Source organism: Doryrhamphus excisus, linkage group LG19 (assembly GCF_037039965.1).
Source record: "Doryrhamphus excisus strain RoL-2023G ecotype Guam linkage group LG19, RoL_Dexc_Guam_v1.1, whole genome shotgun sequence".
In the NCBI taxonomy this organism is placed as follows: Eukaryota; Metazoa; Chordata; class Actinopteri; order Syngnathiformes; family Syngnathidae; genus Doryrhamphus; species Doryrhamphus excisus.
Window position 1 is genome coordinate 3,154,505 of NC_136375.1, and position 19,360 is coordinate 3,173,864.

The following is a 19,360-nucleotide window of genomic DNA, read 5'->3' on the forward strand; positions in this document are numbered from 1 at the left end:
ATTAGCTCCGTTAGTACGATACACGGTTATTATGATAATCTGGTTACTACGATGCCCTTTTCATCTCCCGCCAGCCAATTTGGTCTGCTTATATCGATACAAAAGCAGCTTGAATCAATCTTTGCTTAAGGATTTCAATACCAAAAAAGAACACGGCGAACGGCTGCTTCCAGTCAACTTTATTTTTCACACTTCCACCACCAGAGCGCAGCACACACACCGATTCCCGCACTTCCTGGTTCACAGGTCATGCTCAACCCGCCCCACATAGCTGGCCAAACATATGCCTGCAACAACATTCCAACGAAGACACAAGCGTACAAATACATGTACATGTATTTAATTGTGTTGTACAGTTTTTCAACACCAATTTCAACCATGGGGAAACGTAAGAATCGTGATCTTGAAACGAAGTACAAGGCAATAGTGGCTGTGGAGGAGAATCCAACAAGAAGCAAATCCTCGATCGTCAATCAAATCGATAGTTCCGGGGTGAATTATGTCCCGGTAACCGGTAATCACTACAGTGTAAGTTTATTTTTATTTACTGTAGTACAAAATTTATTGTAGTACAAAAGCATGCTAGATACGCAATCCATGAACTCAAGGAGAAAATTACATGCCATATCAAAGATCCGCCCACTTTTAATGCAGTTTGGCGCAGGATCGGATATATGGATAGTCCGGTTATATCGGTATTTTTTCCGACTCCCGAGAATATCGATATAACGAGACTTTACTGTAAATCATAATATTATATATATGTGCGTGTATATCAGTGGTTGAAAATTTTGGGTCCATGAAAAGAAGAGTAAAGATATGGACTATGACTCGCTCTGAATAGGATGTTCCTCATTTACAGAGAATTTACAATACCCTAGAGATGGGTGGGTGGGTGAAGCCTCACAGAAGCTTTGAGGTTTTCCTTCAAATTGTGCCGGTTCAGATTCTAAGCTTTGGTGCTGCAGTGAACGCAACATTAAGGACAGCTGCTGGAAGAGTGAAGACAAAGCAATATAGGGTATGTCACTTAAAGGGGAACTGTGCTTTTTTTTTTTTAATTTGCCCATCATTCCCAATGTTCCCAATCCTTATGTGAAACATGAAAACATATTTCTTTCCTTCTTTTCCCCAACAAGATGCTCAGCATTTTTTACCTGAGGACTGTAGCACACGTCTCATGCTGGAAAGAGAGCGGACATCGTAAGTGTGGGAAGCATAAGTATGTGTATCAATGCGCCAAAGTTTGTTGAAGGTTTTTTGTTTTTTTTTTAAACCTGAGGATTATTTTGAACTCACCACCTCAACACGGACTACTATTCCACCAGTTCCTATATGCCAGCTGTCTTCGGGCGAGAGAGAGAGGGTGGGGTACACCCTGGACTGGTGGCCAGCCAATCACAGGGCACATATAGACAAACAACCATTCACACTCACATTCATACCTATGGACAATTTGGAGTCGCTAATTAACCTAGCATGTTTTTGGAATGTGGGAGGAAACCGGAGTACCCGGAGAAAACCCACGCATGCACGGGAAGAACATGCAAACTCCACACAGAGATGCCTGAGTGGGAAATCGAACCCTGGTCTCCTAGTTGTGTGGCCTAAACCCCTCCACCGTGCAGCCACGGACGGTGTATATATATATATATATATATATATATTTTTTATTTAGGGCTTTGTTGTCGAAATAGGTGTGTCCCAATGATGGCATGATATGCAGCGGGTATGCTGGAGCCTATCCCAGTTGTCTTCGGGCAGGAGGCAGGGTACACTGTGGACTGGTCGCCAGCCAATGGCAGGGCATGTCTAGAAACATGCTTTTGGAATGTGGGAGGAAACCGGAGTACCCGTAGAAAACCCACACATGCACAGGGAGAACATGCAAACGCCACGCAGAAATGCCCAGGCGGAGAATCGAACCCAGGTCTTCCCGATCTCCTGATTATGTGGCCTGCATGCTAACCATGAGGATTGTAAATGGTGGGCATAATTTTCCAAAAAGTTCCCCTTTAATGGAGTGAAAAACTGCCAGCTCATATTATCTTTCAGCTATAAAAGTCATAATAAATGAGATGCAGATGCAACTGTTTGTTGTTGCCATAAAACAGCAAGTTTCATAAATAAGGTATACAGTGTATGTTGGTCATTTGTGTATCTTTATTTTAAACAGAAACAACATACCAACATACGAAATCCTTATTTCTAAAATTACAAATACTTAAACTTGCTGATATAGTTCATCTTCAAACAGCTAAAATAATGCATAAGGCTAAAAATAACCAATTAGCTAAAAATGTCATCCAATACTTCTCTACAAGAGAGGAGAAATATGATCTCAGGGAAGAAGTACATTTGAAACACTTCTATGCTAGGACTACGTTATGCTAGCCATAGCATTTCAGTATGTGGAATCAAACTATGGAATGGATTGAGTAAGGAAATCAAACAATGCACAACGATGAGCCAATTCAAGAAACAATACAAGCAGTTGATGTTTGCTAAATACAAGGATGAAAAGTCTTGAACCAGTCATGATGTGCTATATATATCACTATATTGACACTTACTATGGTACACATTATGTCATTGGATGCTCATATCACCTCCTACTTCGGTACGGGACAACAAATTACAAAATTTAAAAATAAAAAAAACAAAACTGTATTATGGAAAGCAGGAAGTGAACAAATGTAACAGTTACTGATTGTAAAAGTACCAGATGGAGGGGTAGGATTTAATAAGCTTTGCTTCTTCCTACTCCTTTTGGACATGTGGAACTGGGAACTGATTATGGGATGCAGTCTTGAACTATGGTACCCATTATGTCATTGGATGGTCATATCACCTCGTACTTCAGTACGAGGTACATTATAAAAAAAAACAAAAAAAAAACCTTAAACTTTATTATGGAAAGCAGGAAGTGAACAAATGTAACAGTTACTGATTGTAAAAGTACCAGATGGAGGGGTAGGATTTAATAAGCTTTGCTTCTTCCTACTCCTTACTCCTACTCCTCCTTCCTTAATGCATAGTATATTTGCCCTCATATTTACCTCTGGGGCGGCACGGCGGTCTAGTGGTTAGCGTGCAGACCTCACAGCTAGGAGACTAGGGTTCAATTCACACCCTCGGCCATCTCTGTGTGGAGTTTGCATGTTCTCCCCGTGCATGCGTGGGTTTTCTCCGGGTACTCCGGTTTCCTCCCACATTCCAAAAACATGCTAGGTTAATTGGCGACTCCAAATTGTCCATAGGTATGAATGTGAGTGTGAATGGTTGTTTGTCTATATGTGCCCTGTGATTGGCTGGCGACCAGTCCAGGGTGCACATATAGACAAACAACCATTCACACTCACATTCATACCTAAACCAGAGTACCCGGACAAAACCCACACATGCACAGGGAGAACATGCCAACTCCACACAGAGATGGCCGAGGGTAGAATTGAACCCTGGTCTCCTAGCTGTGAGGTCTGCGCGCTAACCACTAGACCACCGTGCCGCATGGATTTAATATTGTTGCCATAATTTTTCCTAACCACATCATAATATTTATTTCAGATGGTTCATTAAGTTTACAGCACTGATACTGCGACCCGATGCTTTGCACTGAATATTTAAGCTTTTTTGCCATGGGGGTTGTTTTTTGAGCTTTTGACCCTTTTATCTTCAGACAGCTCCATGGGGCTTTGTTGAAAAGCTGGAGAATCAAAAGGCACTGGTTGGCGTTGTAGTCTCTAAATGAAGCCAGAAATAGAAGAGAGAACCACTGGTGGCTACCCGTGGTTCTGGTTCTTCTTCATGTACTCAATGGAACATGCCAGATGTACTGTTACACCATGTATCCACCTTCCTGGTGAGTTCCAATGTTTGCCACTATATTATAAGCCCGGTTCCACGAACCTTCTCAGTTAATTCCCACTCAGCCATTCCATTGGTGGTCGTTTCTGCATTGTTAACTGCTGAGCGACTTTTGTGGAAAATGTTTAACACCTAAAAACAGGTCCACGGGTCCATGTTTGGTTTGATATAGTGTCATGTTATTGTGAGATAGGCATCCATATTGATTGATGTCCACATCTCCACAGTCAGGCTTAAAGCTGAAGCCAGCTTGACTTCATCAAAAGCCTTTTCCCAGGTCACGCTGAATGTTGCCTCCACAGCCTCACAGCTTTTTGTGTTGGCACGGTATAGAGGATTTTAACAAATTTTTAAAATCCTTCGTCCTCAACCATGGAAAAAGGCTGAGATGTCCACACATGTCCGAAGTGCGTCATCTTTTGACTTGAGCATTGAGTTAATAAAATTGACCAGGGGCCAGACGATATTTATTTTATAATTTTAATAGAGGCTCCAGCACACCCCTGCGACCCCAGTGAGAAGTGGTATCGAAAATTGGATGGATGCGACGATAATTCTAATAGTCCACTTGGAATTTGTCTTATATTATCTGTAAAAGTGTCATGCAATCTGCTAGATGTACTTGTGTTCCTTTTTTCAGTAGCACTTTAAACATCCGACCACATCAAATAACAAAATTTTATTTTACAGTTTTTTTTTTTTTTACTGAATAAGACACCTGGAAAGTAAACAAATAAAGGATGTGTGCTGTACAACATGAACTATGAATGATAAAATATCTACTTAAATCACGGGTGGGCAAATGCTTTGACTTGTGGGCCGCATTGTTTTAACAAAATTGATGGGGGGCCAGACTATATATTTGACATGCAACAGTCCACCTGGAAGTATTGTATCTGTAAAAGTGTGTGCGTTGTGTCCCTTTTTTTCAGGAGCACTTTGTAAACAGCAGACTACGTATATCAAATAACGAAATTGATTAAAAAAAAAGCTACTTAAACCATCAAAAGGTTGCCTCAAGCCATGATGCCAGGTTGTATGTTAAGTTTAAATTAAATACTACGAGTGGGCCGTATTCAAACACTTAGCGGGCTAGATGTGGCCCCCGGGCTGTAGTTTGCCTACTCCTGACTTAAACCATCAAAAATATGTCTCACATTGAGGCAAGCTATGTTGCCAGCTTGTATTCATTCATTCATTCATTTTCTACCGCTTTTTCCTCACAAGGGTCTATCCCAGCTGTCTTCGGGCGAGAGGCAGGGTCCACTCTGGACTGGTGGCCAGCCAATCACAGGGCACATATAGACAAACAACCATTCACACTCACATTCATACCTATGGACAATTTGGAGTCGCTAATTAACCTAGCATGTTTTTGGAATGTGGGAGGAAACCGGAGTATCCGGAGAAAACCCACGCATGCACGGGGAGAACATGCAAACAGAGATGGCCGAGGGTGGAATTGAACCTTGGTCTCCGAGCTGTGAACCACTCGACCGCTGTGCCGCCACAAATTCTATTCTACAGCCAAATTCCAACCTAAATGTACGTAGTTCTTACCTGAGTAGAGACACGATTCCAAATAATTTTGAATGTTAGCTATTCCAGAGTCCCCCCCCCCCAGTCGGATTCAGGAAACTGGAGGGCTCCACAATTTGCTTGCCAAGTACTGTGTCGAACACACAGTTGCTCCTTTGATAGCGCTTGCCATCACTCAGGCGTTGAAGCCACCCGAACTCCTCCGTATTAAGGATGAATGACCAAATGACTGCACCGTTTTGTGGTCATCCTCCTTGGGAAATCAAATACGGAACATTATCATTGACTTCAACTGATCACTCTTGAGGTGTGTGATGCCTTTGTGTTTCCATATGACGTATAATGGCCCCCTATTTAATGTGGTGTCTGGGTTGTTCCAAATTGGTGAATGAGGAGGGGTACTGCAACCGCTGGACACGACTCTCATCATGCCTGAAATGCAAGGTAGTAGGATGAGGTATTATATGTAGTTATATAATATGTATAAAGTAAGGCCACATTTAAGAATAAAATACCATCCTGGCACACAAAGGTCCATAACAGTACTAATATAATATAATAATATACAACCTGTCAAACCAATGACAGCCGCCAATCTGTTTTCAACAGTCAATACACGCTGTGACGTCTGATGCTTTAAATGCAATTACCCACATGTTATTTGCATAATGATGCAAGCGCTGAAGCACTGTTTACAAGCAACTCATGAATGGGTTCTTTTTATTTTTTCAACCTGAATGCCCGATCCCAAAGACACACCTTGTTGAAGGTTTTTGGAGATGTTTTATTCACAGACTTTCTAGGTGGAATAGGTGTGTCCCATTATTTGCATTAATTATCTGCTTTTTTTTTTTTTTTAGCTCTTTTTATGTTTTAATCTCAAAAGAGTTGGGAGGCGCTTTACAACCTGGCAACATTTTGGTAATGGTAATGGTTTTATTTCATTTGAACATGCATCAGATTACAATTGAATGCATCACATAATCAGTTCCCAGTTCCACATGTCCAAAAGGAGTAGGAAGAAGCAAAGCTTATTAAATCCTACCCCTCTATCTGGTACTTTTACAATCAGTAACTGTTACATTTGTTCACTTCCTGCTTTCCATAATACAGTTTAAGGGTTATTATTATTATTATTATTAGGGTCATTATTATTATTATTTTTTATTATTATTTTTTGATAATGCTCCTACTTCGGTATGAGGTGATATGCGCATCCAATGCCATAATGTGTACCATAGTAAGTGTCAATATAGTGATATATATAGCACATCATGACTGGTTCAAGACTCTTCATCCTTGTATTTAGCAAACATCAACTGCTTGTATTGTTTCTTGAATTGGCTCATCGTTGTGCATTGTTTGATTTCCTTACTCAATCCATTCCATAGTTTGATTCCACATACTGAAATGCTATGGCTAGCATAACGTAGTCCTAGCATAGAAGTGTTTCAAATGTACTTCTTCCCTAAGATCATATTTCTCCTCTCTTGTAGAGAAGTATTGGATGACATTTTTAGCTAATTGGTTGTTTTTAGCCTTATGCATTATTTTAGCTGTTTGAAGATGAACTATATCAGCAAGTTGAAGTATTTGTCATTTTAGAAATAAGGAGTTAATATGTTCTCTGTAGGCGGCATTATGAATTATCCTTACTGACCTTTTTTGCAGTACATTTAGCGAGTGAAGATTGCTTTTGTAGTTATTAACCCATATTTCTACACAATAAGTAAGATATGGTAGAACCAGAGAGCAATAAAGAGTGTGGAGTGATTTCTGATTGAGAACAAATTTTGCTTTGTTCAATACTGAAATATTTCTGGCCACCTTATGTTGTATATTTGTAATATGAGGTTTCCAGCTCATATTTTCATCTATTGTGATCCCCAGAAATTTATTTTCGTTCACCCTTTCAATGTCCACACCGTCAATTTGTATTTGCTGGTGCGTTTCCTTTCTGCTGTTACCAAACAGCATGATTTTAGTTTTATTTAGGTTCAAGGACAATCTATTATCATCAGTTGTCCTTACTTAAGAGCAACACTGGGCAAGACAGGGTTCGCTGCTGCAAGAATCCTTCAGGATCCTCAGCCGTCTAGATGACAAAATGAAAAATATAAAGCCTCAGGTTTTTCAGATATTATATCACTCTGTACCTGTTTTTTTAAGTAAAACTATTTCACACCTTAATCACGTGACATAGTGCTTCACTGCATGGACCCAACTTCTTTGGTGGTGGTGTACTCGATGGAAAGGGACTTGGCAGGGCTGCAAACACTGCTAAGCTGTGTTCCACTATTTTGAATGAAAGCAGACAACAAAGCAATATAATGTAGCATTTGTTACATATCTGGATATGACTCAAGGCAAGTATTGTGACCAAACCTCCATTTAAGGTCTTTGGAGGCTTCATGGCTTTCTTTATCACACCATAGAACTGGACCTTTGAGAAAAATCAGTCCTTCATCTCTCCAATGTAGTTGCCATTGTTTGGTTGGATTATTCTTTGCATCTCATCCATTACCTGAAAATAATGTAATGTGGCTTAATGCATAATATAACCTATATTATTAAATCAGCCTTTTTGTCATCTACTGAGGCTTCGTGAAATGCAAATATCTGTGAACATTCAAGACAGCTAGTCTCTTACAAGGTAATGACAATATGTGAAATGTCAGATATTTGGACAGAAACTAAATATTTTTACTCACATGGTCCAGTTCTTTGAAACGTGGGTAAGCTTCCTAAATTTGGGTTGCTCTTTCTTGTGGCTTTAAAACATCAGACGTAATAAAGCGTCTTCTTGAGTTTAACTCAAGGTTGAGTAGATGGGCTACTGCTGCTATGTTTGGCTTTTTAGACTTGTACACGTCTTGGAGGGTTTTGTAGTGTCTGGCCTGGTTCTTCTGGCTGTCGAGCAGTTCAGTAGAACCCACTGGAAGCAGAAAAAGAGGAGACATAAGCTCTGATAGACAGCAGAAGCTACTGTACCTGCATCATCTTCAGTAGTTTCCTGCCGTGTCTCAGGAGTGCTGGACCCAACAGATGGCTGCTCCGGGATCATAGAGGCATTGCTTGATCCAGGAGAGTCTGGATTTAAGTGACTTGCACAAAACTCATCAGATGTCAGTCTATGTTTTTTCTTTAAAGGGCTAGACCTGATCTTCTTTGGGCTTTTGACATTTGAAAGTCTCTTCATGAGTTTCTTAGCAATGTGTGCCTGCAACAAAAACTACAGTCTACTGCATGGGATAGTATGTATGTATGTAGTATGTATTTCTGCATAACTAATGACAAATATGAAATGTTGAAGTATTTACCGATTCATTTTGTGGCCAGGAGCTGACGTAATTTCTACCGCATTCCAATGCAACCAAACCACAAGGAAGAGTTGTTAACAGACAGTGAACGAGGTATGATGCAACAGTCCATCTCACCGTTTGACAAACTTTGGACTGTAAAATGAAAAATGAAGGTGTTGAACTTGGGGGCTCCACTCATTCATTCAGTATGTGGGAACACAATGGTTATTTGGTGAATTTTAAATTCCCCATCAGCAAATATGGGTGCATGCATTCTATGGCCGACCGAGATTTGCATCCACCCCTATTTGGACTGAGATAACTTCTATATATCTTTAGTTCGCATGATTTACTTTAAAGACACCCTCCTCTCATGTGGACTTCATCATTTGAACAAAAAAGTTCCCATATCGGAAATATGGGGTCATTGCATTTTACAGCAGGGCGGATTTTTGACCTGCTGAGATTTGCATGCACCCCCGACTTGGACTAAGATAACATCTTTATGTCTATAGTTCACATGATTTACTTTAAAGACATCCACCTCTCATGTGGACTTCAACTTTGGACCAAAAAAGTTCCCATATAGGAAATATGGGGTGCATGCATTTTACAGCAGGGCGTATTTTTGACCTGCCGAGATTTGCATGCACCCCCTATTTGGACTAAGATAAATACATAATGTTAGTAATATTAAACACTGTGCATTGGTTGGTGTGGCATGAATCTTGTCAGAGTGAATCAGTGATGTGCGATACCACATGTTTACTTTCTGATCTCATATTGAGTAAAATTCAGACTGATATTGGCCGTCAATACCTGTCGATACCAGTAGTTTTTAGAAATCCACTTCATGTTTGTGGTATTTTTAAAAAGTAGAGCATTTCAAATCACAACATACCGCTTTGCATAAATAATACAAGACAGAGTAATTTTGACATTAGTAATTCACAATTACAGTAAAGTCTCGTTATATCGATATCGGTTATAACGAATTACTACTTATTACGATACTATTTTCATTTCCCGGCAAATTTCTAGTCTTTTATGATATAATTAGTTCTGTTAGTACGATACCCGGTTATTATGATAATCCGGTTACTACGATGCCCTTTTCATCTCCCGCCAGCCAATTTGGTCTGCTTATATCGATACAAAAGCAGCTTAAATCAATCTTTGCTTAAGGATTTCAATACCAAAAAAGAACACGGCGAACGGCTGCTTCCAGTCAACTTTATTTTTCACACTTCCACCACCAGAGCACAGCACACACACCGATTTCCGCACTTCCTGGTTCACAGGTCATGCTAAACCCGCCCCACATAGCTGGCCAAACACATGCCTGTATAGATTCTATACACACGAGAGAAACCACGAACGCAGTTGGTTCTTCTGTTGCAGGCATGTGTTTGGCCAGCTATGTGGGGCGGGTTGAGCATGACCTGTGAACCAGGAAGTGCGGGAATCGGTGTGTGTGCTGTGCTCTGGTGGTGGAAGTGTGAAAAATAAAGTTGACAGGAAGCAGCCGTTCGCCGTGTTCTTTTTTGGTATTGAAATCCTTAAGCAAAGATTGATTTAAGCTGCTCGACAGATTGAGATTGATTTAAAATGCATTATTGCCCACTTTTAATGCAGTTCGGCGCAGGATCAGATATATGGATAGTCCGGTTATATCGGTATTTTTTCCGACTCCCGAGAATATCGATATAACGAGACTTTACTGTAATATTAATTTCTTGGTCATGGTCATGGTTTCAACAGACTGCGTGAACAGTGTGCTCTGCGCTTATGCATTCCATACTAAGAACAATAAGAACAATTATTTTCCACCAAGTGCCTATCATTTGGCAACATCCCAATGATTAACTTACTTTCCATCGTGTGCTTGGTAATGATATACATCACCTGTGAATCTGACACTAGTGTCAAAAGTATGGATATTTTGATTTAAGAATCTATTTTAGAGCATGTAGATTTGGTATCGAATACTCGATATTTCAATATCGATCTTACCATCAGAGTAGGTCACGTTAGTCCTTTTTTGTGTGGGTGCGTGTATAAGTATCCTTTGTATTTGTGAGACTATGTGTTTGCTTTTATCTTTAGCTAGCAAAATTGAGCTCTCTCTTCCCAAATGTCAGATCTGAAAATCTTCCATTGTTATATTAAATTGTTTTTTTCTTTTTTTCAGAGTGGCGTCAATGAAGTGGTGGCAGCAATGCAACAATATCAGGCTCTGTTGGTGGCCGACTTGAGGGGCAAGCTTCTAAGTGTCTTCCAGCAACACCCAGGAAATGAACTTGAAAAGGAGCCAATGTCTGTGTTTGATCAGGTTGAGGATCCGTTTGCCACAGTATCAACAACATACAGGCAGGACAGTGTGATTAAAAATAATTTAGATTTTATAGGCTAAGAGGAGATTACTGTGGGATATACTGCTTGCTTAAGAAATAAGGGAACAAAAAGACTTTTATCCTCCAAATCCAAATACTTTCTTTACATTCCTCTCATTAATCTTCCTCTTGTGTTAGGGTCGGCACCGACCCGTTTTACATTTAAATGCATAAAAAGAATCACATAACATTTGTTTATTGCATCAAGGCTTTTTGACTTTGTCAGGAAACTTTATTTCAACAAAATAAAACCAAAAAAATAATTTTTACTACATTTTAAAATAGTCTGGTTGAAATTATGACCGCTGTATTGTTAGGGTGGGTTTGGACCCGATTATAATAATATGACTATTAAGCAATATTTTGAAATCCTAAGTGTCCAATTAGCCAACACATGACAACCAGCTCCTCTTCTCATCATGTAAGCTTCAGGGGATTCTCATTTTGACTGGTTTTCCAGTGTACCAGCAGAAAAACAAGGTCCAGACATGTGACGTGAATTCACTCATTTGATTGGCTGACTTCACATTTACAATTTGGATCATGGAAAGAATGGCAAGAAGTACAGTGAACCAAGATCTGGACCTGTTCTGCTTTTTCATTTCACTTTATACTAAAGTTCTGTTGCTGAAAACAATCACTTTTTATACCTTTTCTTGACATTAATATATATGGGTCAAAATTCACCTCAACACCATACATGTTTATTTACTGATTCATACTAAAATGAGAAAATAAATAAAACTAATTAATTTAAGAGATATGTTCTATAGCCCTCAGTAATAGCCAGGTAACAAAAGAACCTTCAATTTATGAATATGATTCTTTTGAGGTTCATTTTTGTAAATAGAAATGGAGGGGTATAGTGACAAAAAAAGGCCTCCATGGCCACACCAAAAGTATTAAAAGCAACATTTTCATGGATGAGGAAGCCTAAGAAGGTAACCAAGACATGAGAAGCAAATTTGATGGTAACTTATTGTTTTTAGTGTATTTTATAGCTGATTTAATACAAGGGTCAAAACATAAGACATGATACCAGAAAGCTAACACAAGAGGAAGGTTAAAAGTTTCCAACAGTTATTGTCACATCCGAAGGTGTTAGCAATGATTGATAAGGGACCAAAATACACAAATGGATATTTGACTGACATCATAGATGGAGACCTTATCAAGTCACACCCTTTATTTTTTGCTCGACCTTATTCATTACAAATAATCCTTTATTCTAAATTGAAATCTGCAATCATCTTGGGTCTCATGCTACCAAGAATAAATTGATCATATTTTATTACACATTGGGAAATATTCATCCAAAATATTGATATATGGAGCAGTAGTAGTTTTTACTCATGTATTAACCAATGAATGTTGTATTTTGGTGTGTCTTTTATTCTGTTTACTTGTTTTATTCAACTTCATTCTTTTGTAAAGTGTCTTTGAGTATCTTGAAAAGCGCTATACAAATAAAATGTATTATTATTATTATTATTATTAGTTTCAATTTGTGGTGATACTTTAGCACAACATGAAATCTGTGGGTTTAAAGAGGGTGCAGGTTTGCTTATAGTAAATGTCGACAATGTAAATGTGTATTTGAAGACATGCAGATGCACTTAGCTGAAGAACATTTTGAGGAAAGGACACTTGAAAGACATCTCAGACAGTGTGATGACATTGAGAGATCCAACACAGAGTTCCTCAAAAACAGCCTGAAAACTACACACGGGATCAATAGGAGAAGTAAATTAGTAGACTTCCCAGCCTTTAATATGATTACGCAAACACCCCAAGATATAATGCACATAATTCTTGAAGGCATAGCTCCTTTAGAAATAAAATGTGTGATAAAACAGCTGGAGTTGGAAACCTTTAATGCTGGAATGGGAATGCTTCCCATACTCTCCACTGGATGCCAGGGACAAACCAAGCCCTGTCAGGGCAAATGATCGTTCTTCTAAAAATACTGCCCTAAAAAAAATATATATATATATATAATATAAATAAAAAATATATATAAATAAAATATATAATATAAATAAAAAAAACGAAAAATTAAAAATTTACAGAAAAAAATAATGAAGTTGGAATTTTAGGGTAGAAGCCCACATTTGATGAGAAAAAGTCATAATAACAAACATCAACATAAGCGGGATAGACTTAAGAAGACTCAAATGGACTACTAGAATAAAGTTGGAAAAAAATAAATAAATAAAATAAATAAATAAAATAAATAAAATAAATAAAATAAATAAAATAAAATAAATAAAAATACTGCCCTTTCTGATTGATGCAGATAAAAATAAGGAATGTAATGCAATCATTCTCCAACTAATAGAGATTGTTGAAATGTTGTTATCTCCTGTTACGAGTCTTCAAACTATTGGCCAATTAAAAATACTTATAGAACAACATTTAAGGCATATGAGGCACATTTTCCCCGAAAACAACATTATCCCAATCCATATCCCATCTCAGATTAAAAACCTGGGACCAATGGTACATCATATGTGCATGAGATTTGAATCAAAACATTGTTTTGGATCTCCAAAGTCAATTTTAAAAATATGTGCAGGTCTTTAATAAGGCACATTCAAATGTATGAATGTTGCCAGAATTTAAGTAGCTCTGAACACCCAATTTTTTCAACTGAGAGTATACTAGGACCCACATCTGAAGTAACAAAATATGTCTTACCTCAAAGAAAAAGTGAGCGTATTCTCGGGAAATGATAATATCAACCATGCTGTGTCTTTTAAATGGTAACTCTAAATGGAAATAAATATATTGCGGGAAAAACATTTTAATGCAGTTTCTGCTAACTTGCCCGAGTACGGACTGGTGAAAAATATATATATGTTATAAATTCTTAACTTTACTGTTTTGAGCTCAAACCAAACCACTCTTTGTCATGATAGGGATTACAGGGCATACAAAATAGAAATTCCAATTATGGCACAAGCAAATTAACTTCTACTTCTTGATTTTACTCCATATTACACTTTTACGCACAAAGATGTGACGTATGTACTCATTAAATATAACATTAGAGATGTGATTGAGTTACATAAGGTCTCATCTGATGTATTATAGTTTGCTTACCTAAAATGTTTACAAACATATGTTACAAGGGTAAGCTTCCTTACTGACAGTACATTGCATATTATTGTTTCATTATTTTCCTCCATGAAAATAAAGTTTATAAATTGGTAATAGTAATGGTAATGGTTTTATTTCATTTGAACATGCATCAGATTACAATTGAGTGCATCCCATAATCAGTTCCCAGTTCCACATGTCCAAAAGGAGTAGGAAGAAGCAAAGCTTAGTAAATCCTACCCCTCCATCTGGTACTTTTACAATCAGTAACTGTTACATTTGTTCACTTCCTGCTTTCCGTAATACAGTTTAAGGTTTTTTTGTGTTTTTTTTAAATAATGTACCTCGTACTGAAGTATGAGGTGATATGACCATACAATGACATTATGTGTATAAATAAATAAATATGTATAAATTGATGTATGTTCTGTGTGAGTCCATTCTTAAATTTAGAAAGTTTAGAAACCAGTTTTAATCTCAATTTATGATAAATATTCTTAATCTGTTGTTGAAGAATAATCAAAATAAGGTTTTTAGCATGTCATCAGAAAAAAGGTCTCATTTCTGAGAGAAAAAAATATCTTCATAAGAATTGTCTAGCTATACCTTCTTAATATAAGATTATTTTTTTTATGTGAAAATTGCTAGACAGGATATATTTACTTTTTTAGGGAAAAAATAAGAAACGGTTGCTTAAAATGGAACTTTTTCACTTTCTTGACATGGAAGTCCGGATACAAGTAATGACAAATCAGCAATAGTTTTGTATCAAAATTTTATTTACTAAACACCATAGACCATTTCTATAAAAAGGAGCATGGGACTGTTGTACAGTGTGTTACAAAAACAGCATTTGCACTGAACATTGTGGATAGATTCTTAAATAGACTTGATGCCACACACATTTCTACATTTCTTCTCTCCATTTAAATAGGGAAAAAATATGAAATATTGCAGCAACTAAGCTAATTTGGCAACAATGAACCTTTTCAAATAATGATATACAATTATTGATGTAGAGTGGCCGGGTCCTCTGTTGATGTTCTGGATGAAATGAGATGATTGTGTGTGTGAAAAGGAGATAAGGGGACTTTTAATTTGGTCCTTTCACCCCACTGAAGTCGAAATCACGTTTTTTTTTCTCTCCACTTCTATTCAGACACAATCATTTTCTTCTTGTTCAGCACTGCACTCATTCTGTCTTTCATAAACCTGCCAGCTACATTTTTTTTCTCTTTGTAATTCTTCCCCTTTTTGACCTTTAGTGGCTGCCACACACACACAAGCACGCACACACACAAAAGCAAATGAATGAAATTGAGTTTTTCTTTCAAATGTGGGAGACAAGCACCCTGAATGGCCACCTTATCAGGTTTAGGTGTTGTTTCTGAATCCCACACGGTCACCACATGGACACGACAGGCTCACAAGGGTTTGGACTAAACTCTTTACAAATAGGAGGTTCTGTTCTGGGAGGTTTCTGAATGTTGGACCATAAAATAAAATAAGGAATCCATCAACTTTACTTCATTTAAACCAGGTCTTTGAAATTCACATCTTTTTTGTTTTTTTATAAAAGTAACACATTTTCAGATACGACAATCGGACAAAGATGTTTAATCAAATAAACGATGGAAAGTTTGTCTTTGTTGTCGCCGTAGAATGGGCTTCGGTTCCTCAGTTTTTTGGTTGCTTAAGTTGATTGACCATTTTCAGAAAAGGAGACATGAAAAAAAATGACGGCTCGTTCATTTCAAACAACCAGCCACTAGCGTTCACTTCAAAGAACTGTCTCTAAGAGCTGTTTCGTTCACTACAACTCTGTGCTGTGAACTCACCAAGTTCCTAAGTGGCGTATAGGAAACATTTTTGGAGTGGTTATCATGTGACAATTCCGGAATATGGCTTTCCTAAAAATGGCATGTGTCAGGTAAACGCGTCATTTACCATGAAAGTTCATTTTAGTGCTAATTGTAATGCTAAATTACATTTCAGCTCTTTTTGATATATTTTTTAATGAATTCATGACTTTCCAAAATAGCACGTCTGGTATCCTTAATTAATTTTTATTATATTTATTTTTTGGTATTTAAATCTAATTTGGGCGGCACGGCGTACGAGTGGTTAGCGCGCAGACCAGGGTTCAATTCCACACTCTGCCATCTCTGTGTGGAGTTTGCATGTCCTCCCCGTGCATGCGCGGGTTTTTTCCAGGTACTACAGTTTCCTCCCACATTCCAAAAACATGCTAGGTTAATTAGCGACTCCAAATTATTATGTATGAATGTGAGTGTGAATGGTTGTTTGTCTATATGTGCCCTGTGATTGGCTGGCCGGCCACCAGTCCAGGGTGTACCCCGCCTCTCGCCCGAAGACAGTTGGGATAGGCTCCAGCACCCCCGCGACCCTCGTGAGGAAAAAGCGGTAGAAAATGAATGAATGAAAATCTAATTTCAAAGCAATTGAACAATTGTAATGCATACTGAGTTGTCAGAAAATACAATACTCTAACTATGTTTCAGAAATGAGTTCAAAGAAAACAAGCTAGTAAAATGTCCCTCTCTGCCTTTTGGCCAAATGCGATGTGAAAACTAATGTATTATCTTCACTATATCTTCATTGCGTGTACCAGTCCGGTTGCCCTTGTATCATTCCATCGAATGTAATGACAAAGCATCTTGCGTCATGATGATTCAGTCTTTATGCTCTTTTTTTCGTTTTTAATCAAGTACGACTTCTCGGTCACCATGGAATCCCATTTCAAAGAAAGTTACGAGTGCCAGCTCTTGGATAAAGAAAGTGAGAACCTGAAAATGTTATTCAAGAAAGAAATTGGACGAGTGTATGACAGTACCCCTCCTACCTCTCGGTTCAATGCTGTCTTCATTAATCCTTTATATTATTTAGCATTGTTTTCTGCACATAAAACTATCATTAAATTATATAACTATCTTGACAACTTTTTTTGATGAATTGGATTTACATTATTTTATGGAAAAATATTATATATATTATTGCAATAATAATTATTGCATTATTATTACTAATGAACACCGAGGTAGCACTGTATTTTAGAAACAAAATCCACAAATGTCTTGCATGTGTTCCAGTTGGTCTGTGGTATATCTCTCATCATTATTATGGATTCTTATGGAATAAAATATGATTATTATTGGAGACAGTCTCTAGCAAAGCAGAACCTGATGACATACAGTACATTTCTGGAACACAAAAAGACTACAAAGACAGATGGGACTTCAACTTCATCAAATATTTTTTTCTCTAGTGGAAAATGTAAAAAATGGTATCAAAGATCTGAAGTACAAAATATCACTTTGGCACACCCGCTGGGAGTTCGTTATAAAGGATAACTGCATAGAAGTGAACTCTGTTCAATGCCTGTGTCCTCAGAAGGAGACACTCTGGTGGTGAATCCCTCATTTGAAAATATAAATCCATATCGTTTACAATTTTAGACAACTCTTAAGGCAAACAAACAAAGTACTCCAAAAATGTAGTCTTTTTTCCCTTTTTAGTTGACAAAATGGACGTTTGTTATAAGTAAACATTTGAAAGTTCACTCATAGCAAAGGAAGTAATACAAAAATGATTTGCAACCAGAGAAGACAATTTATGTAGAAATTGGGTATGAATGCTGAAGAGCCAAAGATGAACACAAAATGCTTTGATGCCACGGTGATTTCGGAAATGTGGACAAAGTAAGATTTCAGTGAAAGGAAAGTTGTGTTTGGAAAAGTGGGAATTTGGGGGATGTGAAATATTGGCAGCGACCAGGCCAACTCCAACATACCTCAGCCACCCAGGCATAGAAAATTGATGGATGGACGGAATATTGGTAGTTTTTCATATAGGAATCAGTTAAGGAATGTAAGAAGTCTGGAACTTAAACTCGTAAAAACTGGGAGCATAATTTAGGACAGCTACCAATTAGTTCCCTAGTCAACTAATCTGAAGCTTGTTTTGTTTAATTTATCGTTTAATTCAGTGACCTGGCTTTGTGCTGAAGGGAATGTCGCCGTCACTTGTTTCATCGTCAGCCAGGTTTTCGTGATGCAATATGCTCTTTTGAACGCATATTGTTTTGAGAAGCAGAATGATTTACTTATGTGGCGCCACCAACTAGCAGAACTACTTTATTAAACATTAAAATAAAACAACAATGAGCACTCGGCTCATGGGATGAAGTGAACCAACAAACCCTTCAACATAAAAATGTTGACTCATCCCAGCCAATTCAATATGCTTGCACTGAATTAATATCATTAATTAGCCTACTGTTGATGGTTATTGCCATTGACAGTCCGGAGAAAGAGGTATTTCTTTCATTTCCAGTTGAATTCAGAGCGTAGAGGCGCTGATATTTTGACGATTCTTTCATGTATTTTTATGCAAACGACTTTACCCTCCTTATGATCTCATATGCAGGCACAACACTAGCAGCCGTCGTTTCGTTTGGAGCGTTTATCCGCTTCTTGAAAGTATGTTTGCTCTGCTCAACCTTCTGTAGTTCCCAAATCGTTCTCTTACGCTCATCTGCAGTTTGGTACTATTCAGAAAAAAGCGGAGTGCTTGATGTGAAAATGGTTTTCTATTTTTTATATTGTGGGCGGCACGGCGGTTGAGTGGTTAGCACACAGACCTCACAGCTAGGAGACCAGGGTTCAATTCCACCCTCGGCCATCTCTCTGTGTGGAGTTTGCATGTTCTGCATGCAAAACTCAACACATATGTCCATATGCCCATATGAATGTGAGTGTGAATGGTTGTTTGTCTATATGTGCCCTGTGATTGGCTGGCGACCAGTCCAGGGTGTACCCCGCCTCTCGCCCAAAGACAGCTGGGATAGGCTCCAGCACCCCCGTGTTTCGTGAGGAAAAGCGGTAGAAAATGAAAGAATGGATGTTGGCTAATGTCTGGCCACATATTAAGCACATGGGTAAGCCAGCATCGTTGGCAGAATTGAACTCCCTATTTTCTTTTTAGGGATGTATTCATGGTTAGAGATAGCTTAAGGGCGTACACACAAACCAAAATGGCATTTTCGTGTCTCACTGCACACGATGGCCCCCGTCTGCCTTGCCTTCCCAATCAGCAGTCACAACATAGTCTAGTTGCATTCACAGACTCGTGGTGAGTTGA

General features: G+C 38.1%; 1 pseudogene; it reads right to left on the bottom strand.

The window, feature by feature from the left end:
* Positions 1-7,423: 7,423 nt before the first annotated feature.
* Positions 7,424-8,470, bottom strand: LOC131113029 (uncharacterized; annotated as a pseudogene).
* Positions 8,471-19,360: the final 10,890 nt, after the last annotated feature.